The 18,568-nt window shown below is 44.8% G+C and overlaps 1 protein-coding gene across 1 annotated transcript in view; it reads left to right on the plus strand.

Moving 5' to 3' along the window:
- Positions 1-18,568, plus strand: part of LOC126340649 (potassium channel subfamily T member 2) — a 1,715,804-nt gene that overhangs the window by 1,173,606 nt on the left and 523,630 nt on the right. The window lies entirely within an intron of this gene.

The raw sequence follows: 18,568 nt of genomic DNA on the forward strand, positions 1-18,568 counted from the left end.
TTCCTGCTACTTTCATTACTTTCACATTTCTTCGGTATACTCTCAATCCATAGGTTGTATGCGGTCACTAGATTGTTCATTCCATTCAACAGGTTCTGAAATTCTTCTTCACTTTCACTGATACTGTTTCACGCTTTTCAAACCCGCGTCCTGCCATCCAGATTCAAGTTTTACGTGTTTTCCATAAATCGCTCCAGACAATTGCCGGGATGATTCCTTTGGAAGGGTACGGCGGATTATCATCCCCATCTTCGACACAATCCGAGTTTGTGCTCAGTCTCTAACGACCTTGATGTCCAAGGAACATTAAACCAAATCTTCATTTCCTTTTCTCTTTCACGCTAATTTTACTCCTACTCTTGAAACTTTCCTTTGTTTCATTCATTTCCTTTTCGATGTACACATTGAACAACAGGAGCCAAAGAGTGTATCCCGCCTCTAAAAACACTTTCTAATCCGAGCGCTATCTTCTTGGCCTTCCTTTATTTCCTCTTTTTCCTTGTACATTTGAATATTACTTGTCTTTCCGTACAGCTTTTATCTATTTTCCAGAGACTTCCCAAGATCCTGCACAATTTTTCACTGTCGGAATCTCCTTCTGGGTTGGCAAGTCCTTTGAACTTTTCTCGATTTTTTGAAGTCTTCCTACCGTTACAGGCTCCAGTCACAACTGCCTCTCTGGTGGTTTTACCTTTCATTAAACCAAACTCATCATCATCTAACAGATCCTGAATTTTTGTCCATTCCATTAGCTGGGATTGCTAATTTTCCATATTATTTATTCATCTGGCAATGCCGAAGACCATCCAAAGTGCAGTCACAAACGGATTCGTGAAACTCGTGAACTTACTCGCCCCCTTCCGAAGTCTCTCCCTCTCCACATCTTCCACCACCACCACCACCACCACCACCACCACCACCACCACCACCTTGAAGATTTTCAGTCACCCACATTATACGGTAGTCGCCCTCAGTATTTACTGATGCAGTTTGGTGAGCTACTGCATGTCCCACAGTGGTACAGATCGCGTGCAATTGTGCTGTCTTCAACTCCTGCTGACCCGATAGATGTACCAGTCTATGACTTTTAACGACCCCTTCCGCAACGTAGGTCGGCAGAGGTTAAGCGCCAACAGCCTCGTTGCAAGAGGAAACTGTTTATCGAGCAGCTACTCTCATTTGCATGCTGGCGGTCTGTCCCGTGTGTGCGCAGCGCCTCATGATTTATTCCCCACGCGGCACGCATTCTGCGTGCTAATATCAAAGCAGCCGCACGCGACTGTGAACTCTGCGTCTGCCAGCTGCTCTTCGATCCCGTGTAGGCTATGGCGAAATACTTCATGCTTATTTATACCTCTACTGTAGTGCGAGTATTTAACAACAAACGACCATTGTGAAGTTATGAATGCAGATAATTAATTGGGTTATGCATAAGCAGAGCCTGGCGACTTAGTGACCACATGAACGAAATGCCCCAACTCTAATGAGGTCACAAACTGATTTAAAATTATTTAAAACTACAGAAATCTGTCTACCCTAAGACTCATCAAGGTCATTTATCCGTAAAACTTTTCGTTTGTGTACAGTTAAGTCAACGATAAAAATGCAGCTTGTGGTAAATGGAAATGCCGTGTGGCTAGGGCCTCCCGTCTGGTAGTCCGTTCGCCTGGTGCAACGGTTCAAATGGGTCTGAGCACTATAGGACTTAACTTCTGAGGTCATCAGTCCCCTAGAACTTAGAACTACTTAAACCTAACTAATCTAAGGACATCACACACATCCATGCCCGAGGCAGGATTCGAACCTGCGCCTAGAACCGCACGGCCTCTCCGGCCGGCCCTGATGCAATATTTCGAGATAACGCCATTCCGGTGACTTAAGTGGCGATGGGGATGAAATGATGATGATAAGGACAACACAACATTCAGTCCTTTAGCGGAAAAAATCTCGGACCCAGCCGGGAATCGAACCCGGGCCGTTAGGCATGACATTCCGTCGCGCTGACCCTCAGCTTCCAGGGACGGACAGCTTGTGGTGAAGTTCTGGATAATGTCATTTATATCTACAACTACATAGATAGACCACAAGCTACCGTACGGTGCGTAGTGGAGGGTACTCTGTACTACTACCAGTCAGTCCTGTTCCACTTGCAAATAGGAGGAGGGAAAAACGATTATCTAAATGCCTCCGTGTGAGCCATGTTTTCTTGTATCTTATCTTCGTGGTCCTTACGCGCAATGTATGATGGAGGCAGTAGAGCCGGCCAGAGTGGCCGTGCAGTTCTAGGCGCTACAGTCTGGAGCCGAGCGACCGCTACGGTAGCAGGGGCGAATCCTGCCTCGGGCATGGATGTGTGTGATTCCTTAGGTGAGTTAGGTTTAATTAGTTCTAAGTTCTAGGCGACTTATGACCTCAGAAGTTAAGTCGCATAGTGCTCAGAGCCATTTGAACCATTTTTGAGGCAGTACGATCGATCGGCAATCAGCTTCAGATATTGTTTCTCTAAATTTGCTCAATGGTGTATCTCGATAAGAACATCACCTTCCGTCTACGGACTCCCATTTGAGTTCCTGAAGAATCTCCGTAACACTTACGTGCTGTTCGAACCTATCGGTAACAAATCTAGCATCCCGCCTCTGAATTTCTTCGATGTCTTCCTTCATTTCGACCTTGTATGGATGACAAACACTCGATCAGGCAGCTCACACCACCATTCTATGTGTAGTCTCATTTATAGGTGAACCGCTCTTTCCTAAAATTCTCCCAATAAACCAAAGTCGTCCATTTACCTTCCCTACAACAGATCTCACATGCTCGTACCATCTGATATTGCTTGACTATGTTATGCCCTGGTATTTAAACGACGTGACTGTGAAGTACGATGCTAGTAGTACTGTACCCGAACACTACAGGTTCGATCTTCCTACTCACCAGCATTAACTTAGGGCTAGCTGCCATTCATCACACCAACCGGAAATTTTGTCTAAATCGTTTTGTATTTTCCTACAGTCACTCAAGTTCGACACCTTGCCGTACACTACGGCATCATCAGAAAACAACCACAGACCGCTGCCCCCCTAACCACCAAATCATTTATGTGCATAGACAACAACAGCGGTTCTATCACACTTCCCTGGGCACTCGCCGTCGAGGGCAACATACTCGGTTTTATTATTTAAGAAGTCTTCGAGCCACTCTCATTTCTGTGAACTCATTCCATATGCTCGCACCTTCGTTAACAAACTATTATATGGCACCGCATCAAATGCTTTCTGCAATTCTAGAAATACGGAATCTTCCTGTTCCCCTTCATCTATAGTTCTCAGTTTATTATGTGAGGAAAGGCCTAACTGAGCTTCGCTCGAGCAATGCTTTCTAAAACCATGTTTATTCGTGATCATCAGCTCCATAGTTTCAAGAATGTTTACTATATTCGAGTTGAGAATATCTTCAAGGATTCAGCAGCAAAGAGAAGTTAAGGAAATTAGCCTGTAATTTTGTGAGTCCGTTCTTTTACCCTTCTTGGGTACTGGAGCCACCTTCGCCTTTTTCCAGTCACTTGGTACTTTGCGTAGGGCGAGAGTTTCATAGTAAATACTAGCTAGGTAAGGGCTGTTGATGTAGAGTACTCTCTGTAAAATCAAACTGGGATTCCACCTGGACCTGGTGATTTATTTGCATTCAAAATTTTCAGTTGTTTCTCTTCGCCTTGGATGCTTATTACTATGTCATACATACGGGAGGCTGTTCGATGGTAAAACGATGGTATGTTTGTTTGAGTTTCCTGTGTGAACGATTTCTTGAATATGAAATTTAAAATTTCGGCTCTCGTTTTACCATCCTCCACTGCCACACAAAACTGATCGACAAGGAACTGAGTAGAAGCCATAGATTTTGCGGAAGACCATAATTTTCTCGGGTTCTCTGCTATATCTTTTGCTGAGCTGTGACGGTGGCAGTTGTATGCTTCGCGCATAGATCTTTTTACAGACGCACGAATCTCTACTACCCTTCGCTTCTCGTCGTTTGTGCGTTCCCTTTTTAATCGAGAGTGCAACTGCTTCTGCTTCGTGAGCGTGGTCAGAATTCCGTTATTAAACCGTGATGGATCTTTCTCAGGCTTTATCCACTTACTAGGCACATAATTCTCCAAAACCCTGCTTCAACGTTGCTCATAATTCCTCAGCATCCATCTTACTGGAACTAAGTAACGCCAATTCACGGTCTAAGTGCGATGCTAATAATTGCTTATCTGTTCTGTCTAGTAGAAACACTCTCCTAGCCTTTTCGACTTTCGCAATCATAGTTACTATGACATCGTGATCGTTAATCACCGTTTCTGTACTGACATTGTCGATAAGGTCCGGTCTATTTGTAGCTACAAGATCTAAGAGTTTTCCAATGCATGTGGTCTGCCGAGGTAGCTGCTCAAGACAGTTTTCTGTAGCGTGTTCAGAAGTATTTCGCATCACGGTCTCTCTGCACCCCCGCAATGAAACCGTAGACACCCCAGTCTATTTTCTGAAACCATCAACTGTGTTGGCAGTTGATGGTTGGAGTGCTGACAAATTATCTGCGTATCCACTAATGGTGGCAATTGGTGTGTTATGCACGGGGATCATATCAACCTGGACCGCATCAAAAACAGCCTGAAGATGACGCACTGAAGCTCTGAAACTGGTAGCGACAAAATAAAACAAAATCATAAGGACGGCTGTAGGTGTTTTTATTTGCCACGATAGTAAACGGCCGTCGTCCCAGAGACCTCCTGCTAAAAGGATGGACATACAAAAGCAAGTCTAAAGTATACCGATCTACAATTCTCCCACTCGCCTCGTACGGTACAGAATATTGGCCGCAACGAAAGAACCAGAGCAACGATTTGCCGTAATGGAAACTCGAGAGCGCTGATGGACACCTGACTTAACACTTAATGAGTGTGTGACTAATGCTGATATACGCAGTTGGTGCGGAATTTCAGCCACGTTGCGTAGATGAAGGAAAGCCGTCTACGGTGGTATGTACGTATACACTGAATAGACAAAACTGACGGGACACCTAATATCGTAACGTATCTCATTTCGGCCGGCGTAGTGCCGCAGTTCTACGGGGCGTAGACTCAACAAGTTGTTGAAAGTCCCCTTCAGAAATATTGAGCCATTCTGCCTTTATAGCCGTCCATAATTGCGAAAGTGTTACCGGTACAGGATTTTGCGCACGAACTGACCTCTCGATTATGTCCCATAAATGTTCGATGGGATTCATGTCGGGCGATGTCGGTGGCCAAATCATTCGTTCGGATTGTACAGAATGTCCTACAAACCAACTGCGAACAACTGTGGCAGGATGACATGGCGCATTGTCATCCATAAATATTCCGTAGTCATTTGCCGGAAATGGTTTCCAAGTAGCCACACATAAGCATTTCCAGTGAATGACAGGTTCAGTTGGACCAGAAGAACCAGTCAATTCTGTATAAACAAAGGTCGCACCATTATGGAGCCACAACTAGCTTGCACAGTGCCCTTTTGACGATATTGGTCCGTGGCTTTGTGGGGTCTGCGCCACACTCAAACCCTAGCATCAGCTCTTGCCAAGTGACATCCTGAATCCTGCCTCATCTCATCAGAGCACAGCCTTCCAGTCGTCTAGGGTCCAACTGAAATGGTCACGAGTGCAGGAGTGGCGCTGCAGGCGAAGTCGTGGTTTTACCAAAGCCACTCGCGTCGGTCGTCTGCTGACATAGTCCATTAACGCTAAATTTCAACGCACTGTCCTAACGGATACGTTCATCGTACGTCTCACATTAATTTCTGCAGTTATTTCACGTAGTATTGCTTATCTGTTAGCGCTGACAACTCTATACAAACGCCGCTGCTCTTGGTCGTTAATTGAAGGCCGTCGGCTACTGCGTTGTCTGTTGTATACTCGGCACTCTTTTGACAGTGTGGATCTTGGAATATTGAATCTCTAGCAGTTTACAAAATGAAATGTGCCATGCTTCTAGATCCAACTACCATTCCGCGTTCAGTGTCTGTTAATTCCCATCGTGAGACAGTAGTCACGTCGGAAACCTTTTCAACTGGATTGAGTACAAATGACAGCACCGCCCTTGCACTGCCCTATTATATGTTGTGTCCTTTTATACACTCCTGGAAATTGAAATAAGAACACCGCGAATTCATTGTCCCAGGAAGGGGAAACTTTATTGACACATTCCTGGGGTCAGATACATCACATGATCACACTTACAGAACCACAGGCACATAGACACAGGCAACAGAGCATGCACAATGTCGGCACTAGTACAGTGTATATCCACCTTTCGCAGCAATGCAGGCTGCTATTCTCCCATGGAGACGATCGTAGAGACGCTGGATGTAGTCCTGTGGAACGGCTTGCCATGCCATTTCCACCTGGCGCCTCAGTTGGACCAGCGTTCGTGCTGGACGTGCAGACCGCGTGAGACGACGCTTCATCCTGTCCCAAACATGCTCAATGGGGGACAGATCCGGAGATCTTGCTGGCCAGGGTAGTTGACTTACACCTTCTAGAGCACGTTGGGTGGCACGGGATACATGCGGACGTGCATTGTCCTGTTGGAACAGCAAGTTCCCTTGCCGGTCTAGGAATGATAGAACGATGGGTTCGATGACGGTTTGGATGTACCGTGCACTATTCAGTGTCCCCTCGACGTTCACCAGAGGTGTACGGCCAGTGAAGGTGATCGCTCCCCACACCATGATGCCAGGTGTTGGCCCTGTGTGCCTCGGTCGTATGCAGTCCTGATTGTGGCGCTCACCTGCACGGCGCCAAACACGCATACGACCATCATTGGCACCAAGGCAGAAGCGACTCTCATCGCTGAAGACGACACGTCTCCATTCGTCCCTCCATTCACGCCTGTCGCGACACCACTGGAGGCGGGCTGCACGATGTTGGGGCGTGAGCGGAAGACGGCCTAACGGTGTGCGGGACCGTAGGCCAGCTTCATGGAGACGGTTGCGAATGGTCCTCGCCGATACCCCAGGAGCAACAGTGTCCCTAATTTGCTGGGAAGTGGCGGTGCGGTCCCCTACGGCACTGAGTAGGATCATACGGTCTTGGCGTGCATCCGTGCGTCGCTGCGGTCTGGTCCCAGGTCGACGGGCTCGTGCACCTTCCGCCGACCACTGGCGACAACATCAATGTACTGTGGAGACCTCACGCCCCACGTGTTGAGCAATTCGGCGGTACGTCCACCCGGCCTCCCGCATGCCCACTATACGCCCTCGCTCAAAGTCCGTCAACTGCACATACGGTTCACGTCCACGCTGTCGCGGCATGCTACCAGTGTTAAAGACTGCGATGGAGCTCCGTATGCCACGGCAAACTGGCTGACACTGACGGCGGCGGTGCACAAATGCTGCGCAGCTAGCGCCATTCGACGGCCAACACCGCGGTTCCTGGTGCGTCCGCTGTGCCGTGCGTGTGATCATTGCTTGTACAGCCCTCACGCAGTGTCCGGAGCAAGTATGGTGGGTCTGACACACCGGTGTCAATGTGTTCTTTTTTCCATTTCCAGGAGTGTATGTTGTGTATTCGACACTACCGCCATCTTTACATACGCATATAGATATCCCATGACTTTGCACCTCAGTGTCTTACGAACTCAGGCATTCATAAGCAGATCCAGGTGTCGCGAGCGTTCCTAAGAAAGTGCTTGCAGGATAACATCGCTGTATATGATACCTGGAAGTAAAGACTTCCAGACAATATTAATTTGGCTTGTCATCTATTCTGTTAACGTTATGTTTAAATTGTACCTTTATTCCGTAATTTGAAAATTCTTAGCTACCTCGAAAATAGCCCTTTCACTACACTAGCTGTTATTTATGTAGCGACATTCATGGCGTTTGTACTACACTGGCCTCAACTATGTATTTTCCAGTGGTGTCTTTGCCTTATTCCGTGTGAGCAACTTGGGGCTTTGCGTTACACTGAAATAAATATATGGTGGACAGATGAGCGACATTAATAAATGATTGCAAAATAGACTGACGAATACTCAATGTTCATATTTATTACAGCTGTTGCACGTTATAAACGGAACCCCTTACGGATGCAGCATGTCAAAATTACGTCACGAAATTTACCCGCGTCGAAGCATTCAAAAAGGCTACTATCGCATCACACACGCTAACGTTACAAGGAAAACTAATGACTGAAATGAACACAGCCCGTGTTCTACCAGGCGTACTCGCGTTCTCAAACGGTTTCAAGAAACACGGGCATACAAAACAACAATAATTGCAAGGTTTTAAAAAACATCCTGTAGAGCCTATACTGCTTGAACGTAGATTGTGGGACTCAAATAGAACTATTACACTATGGAAGTGCTGATGCATAGGCATTTCTCCCTCTCTTACACAGTTTGGCTCTGATATTTCCTAAGTAGGCCTCCATCCTACCTTTGGCTGTTCGCTTTAACAAATTTTAGAAAATCCTACGGAACTAACATTATATTGTAATGCAGTCGATTGGAAAGTAACAAAGTCAGAAAGAGGCATCAATTTCCTGCATGGTACTTGCAAACGAAAGTCAACCCATCAGTCTCTGCTCAAGACATATGAGGGGAGTAACCGCCACCTGACTTTTCCATCAGAAGACTCAGTGCGCCAGTACACCAATAATCTATTAACCACAATCTAAGAGAGATTGAAATTTGTCGAGCTTCAAGTTGTGCACGATGGAACAATGTGAAGATGACTTAAGGAAGCAAGATTAAAACAGACTTCTTTCAACCTACTTCTGTGGCACTTGCGTGCTGATTTTATTAAGTTGAACTTAAACTTGGCGTTTAAAACAATGGAATGGAATGAATTAATTGCCACATTCCTATGTATTAGACACATCTTACAACTACCCAGGCGATTATGCTAAACCATCCAACTCATTCACGGATCGTAGGTCAACCTTTACTGATTCCTCTGTTTATAAAATCATTTATGAGGTCGAATTTAAATTATGGTCAGATAAAATTTTAAGGAATTGCCTGCAATGAAAGACGTATTAATGCGCTAAACTATGACACTAGGCAAGGAAGAAGTTTCGAACTGTTGATACCACAGCTCTCTGAACACAGTTTGTCGAAGGAAACTTGCGATTTTAAAGGCCTCCGCTGCCTCGGAGAAACGCCAGGTTGCGTTACACACGGGAGCCGTACACTGTTAATGGGTTCTTCCTGTACGGTCTACCATGCTTGGAACAGGTAGCGACGCCGCAGCTCGTAAAAGCAGCGAACGTCGGGGCACACACTGCCAGATTTACGCCCCAGGTGTAGTTGGGTTCACTCGTAAACGGGCACGCAACGCATGTGAATTTATAACAGAGTCACAGATCCGTGCGACCTCTCGGCATGGGATAAAGTACGGTTTCCAGTGAAATACTGGGCGCACGTAGAACTAATCGTTTTCACGAAATGTGAACGAATCATGTTGCACCACACCTACTCCTCTTATAAGAAGACAAATCTCGATACACGACTTAATTCACCGCTTTATTGGTCCGCTACCGCTGACAGTTTCTGTCCCCACCTGCTCATAAGACTTGTACTGGTCAGTGTGTCAGTGCCCGCATGCAGTTACCTGTGGTTTTAAGACGTAATGAAAATGAATGTTGCAAAACTAGCTGCAATAAGGTAAGATATTTCTTATTTTTAATGTTTTACGAGACTGGCCTGTTTCGGTTTATTACCATTAAGAAATGACCTGTTGACATAACATTGGTAGGATTATCCATACGAAAATCGTGCGCATTTTATGTTTGGATTTGCATTGGTACTTTAGTTGGAAGTGACGGCCATATTGCACCTACAGTAACTTTTTCCGTCATGCTTTGGTAAGAAAAATACTTCTTGTAGTTATGACACGTAAAAATATACGGCTTTGCCAGATATTCTAACAGTTCAATTTTGACGGTTCTTTACTACGATGCCACATGCTTACAATACATGTGGGTTTTGAACAATATTTCAGGGCCTGTCTTGTTCAGAAGTACGCTCAAAAATGTTCAAATGTGTGTGAAACCTTATGGGACTTAACTGCTAAGGTCATCAGCCCCTAAGCTAACACACTATTTAACCTAAATTATCCTAAGGACAAACACACACACACCCATGCCCGAGGGAGGGCTCCAACGTCCGCCGGGACCAGGAAGTACGTTCGTTCGGACACGCATGCAAGTCCGAAGGAACAGGCATTGCGACGGCTACAGCCATTATGAAATAGTCTACAGGGAATGTATTCGCAGATGCGAATATGGGCAACCATTACCTGAATAATGGAATTACGACAATGAGAACACATGTTTCACGACATATGGAAACTTGGGTCTCGCCGTGAAACGTGCTCGGATATGCTAATGATAAGACGACCGCTCGCTGTAAGCGGGAGATCTGGGTTCGAGTTCCAGTCTGGAACGAAATTTTTACTGTCGTCATTCCATTATACAGCTGATGGTTGTCCATATTTGTAACTGCGAATACGTTTGATGTATCTGTGTGTTTTGCACCCCATCACTCTCAAATTGGGAGTAAATTCGGTTTGTTCTTTTGCATCTTCATTGCTCAATGTAATCTGTAACACGTAGTTGGTGGGTAGCATATACACAAAAAGGATGATTTTTCACATGGTTTCGTTGTCCATACATCGGCCTTGCTGCGCTGTTCACATATATCTTTAACAAATGCAACCTGCACAGATTCCATTGTAACGCACTTTCACACCTTACTCCTTTGTACATGGACGACCAGTTCACTCTCCTTAACAGTCTTGAACATCGCAGATGAACATCAACAAAAGCAAAACGAGAATAACGGAATGTAGTCGAATTAAGTCGGGTGATGCTGAGGGAATTTGATTAGGAAATGAGCCACTTAAAGTAGTAATGGAGTTTTGCTATTTGGGGAGCAAAATAACTGATGATGGTCGAAGTAGAGAGAATATAAAATGTAGACTGGCAATGGCTAGGAAAGCGTTTCTGAAGAAGAGAAATTTGTTAATATCGCGTCTAGGTTTAAGTGTCAGGAAGTCGTTTCTGAAAGTATTTGTATGGAGTGTAGCCATGTATGGAAGTGAAACATGGACGATAAACAGTTTAGACAAGAAGAGAATAGAAGCTTTCGAAATGTGGTGCTACAGAAGAATGCTGAAGATTAAATGGGTAGATCACATTACTAATGAGGAGGCATTGAATAGAATTGGGGAGAAGAGGAGTTTGTGGCACATCTTGACAAGAAGAAGGGACCGGTTGGTAGGACGTGTTCTGAGGCATCAAGGGATCACAAATTTAGCGTTGGAGGGCAGCGTGGAGGGTAAAAATCGTAGAGGGAGACCAAGAGATGAATACATCAAGCAGATTCAGAAGGATGTAGGTTGCAGTAGGTACTGGGAGATGAAGAAGCTTGCACAGGATAGAGTAGCATGGAGAGCTGCATCAAACCAGTCTCAGGACTGAAGACCACAAACACAACAACAACAACAACAGTCATTCCCCAAAAATGTTGTATTTGTGAGTCCTCGACTCACTGGGCCAGCAAAGTACCCATAGGGGGTGCTTCCACTGTGCGCAATTCGTACTGGCCATCAAGTTCGGGGTAGCACTGCTATCTCGTAAAGCAGAGGTCGTGGTATTGGGTTCCGTCTTGTGCTTGGGTGCAAGTTTTAAATGTGCCGTTGTTGTTATCTACATCAACATATATACTCCGCTAGCCACCAAGCGGTGCGTGGCGGAGGGCACTATTCGCGCCATAGTCACAGAGTCATATCTCCCCCCCCCCCTCGTCTGTTCCACTCACGGATCGCGCGAGGGAAAACGACTGTCTGAACACCTCAGTACGAGCTCTAATTTCCCTTATCTTTGTATGATGAACATTGCGCGATTTGAGAGTTGGTGGCAATAAAATATGCTCTACATCTTCGGCGAAGATCGGATTTTGGAATTTAGTGAGCAGATGCTTCCGTTTAGCGCGTCGTCTATCTGCAAGTGAGTCCTACTTCAAACTTTTTGTGATATTTGTAAAGCTCTTGCGATGGCTAAATTTACCAGTCACGAGTCTTGCCGCTATTCTTTGGACCTTCTCAATCTCTTGAATCAGACCCAACTGGTAAGGGTCCCATACAGACTAACAAGACTCTGAGACTGGACGAACTAAAGTATTGTCTTTTCGACGGTGAAGCGACTGACCGAAATCAGTTGAAAGTGAACAATCTACCAATTAGCATACAAGAACTGCGTAATCACCCGAAGCAAGTTTTCACTAGGAGCAGGAGGTTGTTACTTACGAAGACTTTGTCTAATCTCATGGCTGGATCTACTCCTTCGCCCAACACTCACAGAAAAGGTTTGTGTTTGTATGATTTCCTTGCCATGTGCAGATATTACAAATAAATTCGATACGCTCTGAGAGACTAATTACTGAAAGACCTACATTAGTAGAACATACGTTCTATGTATACAAGAGCCGTATATATAGATCGGTAAGATTCCTCAGTCTGCAGTTAACATAACGACAATAAATGTAGACGACCCAAATGCAAAAGCAGTCGTAGTACTTTTTCAGAAATATGGTCAAGCAACAAAAATATCCCGGCTGTGAGACACACACGCCACATCAGTCCTCATATCGTAAACTAACACTAACGAGTATTTACGTGGAATATTCTCACAACATTGAACCGTTCTTCACAACGCACGGATTTCGCCTCATATGATAGCAGTGGATGCTAATGCAAAATCTGTTCTGTGATACACATGATCGTGATATTTAGATTCAATTGACGACGGAGGAATATGGGAAAGGGACACATTGGCATTAATTATAAAAAGACTAACTGTAAAGTAATTAAATGCAATAATTCAACCTAAAATACCAGAAGATGATGACTGCAGCGTAGACTAAATGACGCACTCTTGTAACATACAAAACGTATGTGGCCATTCCAATGGAGAAAACGGCTAGACATTGTAATACTCCATAGAGCTTAATGTTTCTGCACATATTTTATCAGAGATCTTTAGACCACGACTATAGACTGTTATTGAATGTATCAGTGAAAACAGAAAACCAGTCTCTCATAGATATCACGAAGAAAATCCATTTAAGACAATACTTTCAAAGGGAACTCGCATAGAATATTAATAGACGAGGTAAAAACACCAGTTGCGCAACCTACATTACGTAAATAGGACGAGACAATTACTAGAAAATGAAGAGATTTCGCTATAAACCTGCTGAAGTCTCATCTTCCAGAAGATAATAGCGAAAATGATGATGACCATCAGAGAGAGTCACGATAAATTATATACGCCTCGTACAAAAGTCCAAGTGTCGTTTTATTACTTGCACTAGTAGAAGTTTCAGTTCCTAATACTGAGGTAAAGGATAGGAAAACTCCCGTACCGCATTGCATTCATAACGAAACACTGAAAGTAGCAAATCACAAAATTGTTTCATTTCTTACGTACCTACTCAAGGCAAGAATTCCATTAGTCTGAAGCAAGATTTGGTAGTTGAGAACAGCAAAGATAGAGATCCAGTGGTTCCTAAGAGCTACAGGCCAATCTGTCGTTTTAGCACCTTGGGTAATGTGCAGAATCACTTTTGTGCAACAGAGCAAGGTTCCACAGGCAGCTAAGCGGCCGCAGAAGCAATTCAGCTTCAGAAAGGGCAGATAAAATTGTGATCTCAACCATTTGGACAACTGTAGCAGCAAGTACACAACTGGCCGTTAAAATTGCTCCACCAAGAAGAAATGCAGATGATAAACGGGTATTCATTGGACAAATATATTATACTAGAACTGACATGTGACTACATTTTCACGCAATTTCGGTGCATAGATCCTGAGATATCAGTACCCAGAACAACCACCTCTGGCCGTAATAACGGCCTTGATACGCCTGGGCATTCAATCAAACAGAGCTTGGATGGCATGTACAGGAACAGCAGCTCATGCAACTTCAACACGATACCACAGTTCATCAACAGTAGTGACTGGAGTATTCTGACGAGCCAGTTGCTCGGCCACCATTGACCAGACGTTTCCAAATGTTGAGAGATCTGGAGAATGTCCTGGCCAGGGCAGAAGTCGAAAATTTTCTGCATCCAGAAGGGCCCGTACAGGACCTGCAACATGTGGTCGTGCATTATCCTGCTGAAATGTAGGGTTTCGAAGAGTTCGAATGAAGGGTAGAGACACTGGTCGTAACACATCTGAAATATAACGTCCACTGTTCAAAGTGCCGTCAATGCGAACAAGAGGTGACCGAGACGTGTAACCAGTATCACCCCATACCATGACGCCGGGTGATACGCCAGTATGGCGATGACGAATACACGCTTTCAATGAGCGTTCACCAAGATGTCGCCAAACACGGATGCGACCATCATGCTGCTGTAAACAGAACCTGGATTGATCCGAAAAAATGACGTTTTGCCATTCGTGCACCCAGGTTCGTCGTTGAGACGCTCCTATCTGTGATGCAGCGTCCAGGGTAATCGCAGCCGTGGTATCCGAGCTGATAGTACATGCTGCTGCAAACGTCGTCGAACTGTTCGTGCAGATGGTTGTTGACTTACAAACGTCCCCATCTGCTGACTCAGGGATCAAGACGTGGTTCTCGATCCGTTACAGCCATGCGGATAAGGTGCCTGTCATCTTAACTGCTAGTGATACGAGGCTGTTGGGATCCAGCACGGCGTTCCGTATTACCCTCCTGAACCCACCGATTCCATATTCTGCTAACAGTCATTGGATCTCGACCAACGCGAGCAGCAATGTCTAGATACGATAAACCGCAATCGCGATAGGCTACAATCCGACCTTTATCAAAGTCGGAAACGTGGTGGTACACATTTCTCCTCCTCCACGAGGCATCACAACACCGTTTCACCAGGCAACGCCGGGAAACTGCTGTTTGTGTATGAGAAATCGGTTGCAAACTTTCCTCATGACAGCACGTTGTAGGTGTCACCACCGGCGCCAACCTTGTGTGAATGCTCTGGAAAGCTAAGCATTTGCATATCACAGCATCTTCTTCCTGTCAGTTAAATTTCGCGTCTATAGCACGTCATCTTCGTGGTGTAGCCATTTTAATGGCCAGTAGTGTATTAGCAATTTCAGACATATTTGACAGTTTCCGATGGCTCTTAATATTTGCCCTCCTGAAACAACAGTTTACAAAATGTTAGTACCAGTGCTTACTATTTCTGTGAATATCACGCTGTGGAGTGGGGCACAACATCCGATTAAACACTGAGAAAAATCACTAACAGTCGTTCACAGGGACGTAACACTTCTGTGGCTAATCCATATCTCAACGATACACTTTCTTCCGGGTGTGGTATCCTCGCGACGTACGCGGGAGAAATTCTGCGAAGTTTGGTAGTCGTGGTATTGCGGGAAGTATGCCTGTAAGGGAGCTGGCCGTTTTGGCCGAGCGGTTCTAGGCACTTCAGTCTGGAACCACGCGACTGCAAAGGTCGCTGGGTCGAATCCTGCCCCGCGCATGGATGTGTGTGGTGTCCTTAGCTTAGTTAGGTTTAAGTAGTTCTAAGTTCTAAGGGACTGATGACCTCAGATGTTAAGTCCCATGCTCAGAGCCATTTGAACCATTTAAGCCAGTAAGGGCAGATCGTGAGTCACTCACGGATGCTCAGTCGGTAGAGCACTTACCACTGTAGGCATTGGTCCCGGATTCGAGTCCAAGGATCGAGTCACGGTACAGTCCGACTTAGTTTTAATCTGCCAGTACGTTTCAAATCAGTGCACACCTGCAGAGTGAAAACTTATTCTGGAAGCAACTCCCCACGCTGTGGATATGCCATGCCTCCCCGATATCCTTGTTTCCAGGAATGATAGTTTCGCAACGTATGTAGTTGAAATTCTCTGAAGTTTGTATGGTGGGAGATGAGATTCTGACGGAAGTAAAGCTGTGAGGGCGGATCGCGAGCCGTGCTTGGACATCTCAGTCTCTCCAGCACTTCCCCTTGAAAAACAAAGCGCCCACATTCTAGTCCCAAAGCGAGCGATTTGGCACAGTGGTTCAAACGGTTAAAATGGGTCTGAGCACTATGGGACTTAACATCTGAGGTCATCAGTCCCCTAGAACTTAGAACTATTAAACCTAACTTACCTAAGGACTTCACACACACCCATGCCCGAGGCAGGATTCGAACCTGCGACCGTAGTTAGCACAGTGCACTCGTATTCGGGAGAACGACGGTTAAATCTGACTCCGACCATCCAGTTTTAGATTTCCCGTGATCTCCCTAAATCGCTCTTGCAAGTGCTGTGATGGTTCCTTTGAGAGGGTACGCTCCATTTCTTTCCCCATCCTTGAACCATTTCGAGCGTCAGCTACATCTGTAATGACCTCGTTGTCGAAGGGAAGTTGAAACCTTAATTTTCTTTCCTTCTTCGAGTCCCATTCCGGCACGCATTTTTAATCTGCCAGGATATTTATTTCAGAAGTCTCACTGACCAAACGTTGCCCTTTATTTTGCATCTTCATGATGCAAGATGTCTGGACACTCCAGTCTTAGAAGATATTAAGAGCGTTGTTCACAGATCTGCATGCGTACTATTACTGAGGCACCGTTTTGCACTTCGACTGTCCCGCTAAATCACCAGATCTTTGTCCCATAGAAAATGTCTAAGGCAGTTTCAACTGCTTGTGTAACAAAATCGACATCATCGCAATTTTGTAGCTCTGTGGGACCTAATTGTCAATAGTAGGCTACAGCTGGATATGTCGTACATGAGGAAACTTGTGGACGCTCTTCTTCACCGAAGTGAGGTCATTATGAACTCTATACGCGTGTTAAATGCAGAGGAGAGAGCAGATAGGTGGAAAGAATACATTGAAAGCCTCTATGAGGGTGAAGATTTGTCTGATGTGATAGAAGAAGAAACAGGAGTCGATTTAGAAGAGATAGGGGATCCAGTATTAGAATCGGAATTTAAAAGAGCTTTGGAGGACTTACGGTCAAATAAGGCAGAAGGGACATATAACATTCCATCAGAATTTCTAAAATCATTAGGGAAAGTGGCAACAAAACGACTATTCACGTTGGTGTGTAAAATATATGAGTCTGGCGAAATACCATCTGACTTTCGGAAAAGCATCATCCACACAATTCCGAAGACGGCAAGAGCTGACAAGTGCGAGAATTATCGCACAATCAGCTTAACAGCTCATGCATCGAAGCTGCTTACAAAAATAATATACAGAATAATGGAAAAGAAAACTGAGAATGCACTAGGTGATGACAAGTTTGGCTTTAGGAAAAGTAAAGGCACGAGAGAGGCAATTCTGACGTTACGACTAATAATGGAAGCAAGGCTAAAGAAAAATCAAGACACGTTCATAGGATTTGTCGACCTGGAAAAAGCGTTCCACAATATAAAATGGTACAAGCTGTTCAAGATTCTGAAAAAAATAGGGGTAAGCTGTAGGGAGAGACGGGTCATATACAATATGTACAACAAACAAGAGGGAATAATAAGAGTGGACGATCAAGAACGAAGTGCTCGTAATAAGAAGAGTGTAAGACAAGGCTGTAGCCTTTCGCCCCTACTCTTCAATCTGTACATCGAGGAAGCAATGATGGAAATAAAAGAAAGGTTCAGTAGTGGAATTAAAATACAAGGTGAAAGGATATCAATGATACGATTCGCTGATGACATTGCTATCCTGAGTGAAAGTGAAGAAGAATTAAATGATCTGCTGAACGGAATGAACAGTCTAATGAGTACACAGTATGGTTTGAGAGTAAATCGGAGAAAGACGAAGGTAATGAGAAGTAGTAGAAATGAGAACAGCGAGAAACTTAACATCAGGATTGATGGTCACGAAGTCAATGAAGTTAAGGAATTCTGCTACCTAGGCAGTAAAATAACCAATGACGGACGGAGCAAGGAGGACATCAAAGCAGACTCGCTATGGCAAAAAATGCATTTCTGGCCAAGAGAAGTCCACTAATATCAAATACCGGCATTAATTTGGGGAAGAAATTTCTGAGGATGTACGTCTGGAGTACAGCATTGTATGGTAGTGAAACATGGACTGTGGGAAAACCGGAACAGAAGAGAATCGAAGCATTCGAGATGTGGTGCTATAGACGGAGGTTCTACGCAGAATCGGAGAGGAAAGGAATATGTGGGCAACACTGATAAGGAGAAGGGACAGGATGATAGGACATCTGGTAAGACATGAGGGAATGACTTCCATGGTACTAGAGGGAGCAGTAGAGGGCAAAAACTGTAGAGGAAGACAGAGATTGGAATACGTCATGCAAATACGTCAGCCAGTCAGTCGACTGATGACAAAAAAAAAACACGCTAGATTTCACCCAGAGGTGACTTACATTTTCTCCGTTATGTTTATGAAGTCCTTACTAAAAAACTGTAATAAAGAACGAACTTAAGCAGGGAGATGCACTGTCTTCGCTACTTTTTTAGTCCTAGAATATATTGTACGAATGGCAGCAGATAATTCAGAAGGCGTGGAGTTAAATGGAAATATT

The sequence above is a fragment of the Schistocerca gregaria genome, chromosome 1 (assembly GCF_023897955.1).
Source record: "Schistocerca gregaria isolate iqSchGreg1 chromosome 1, iqSchGreg1.2, whole genome shotgun sequence".
Taxonomy (NCBI): Eukaryota; Metazoa; Arthropoda; class Insecta; order Orthoptera; family Acrididae; genus Schistocerca; species Schistocerca gregaria.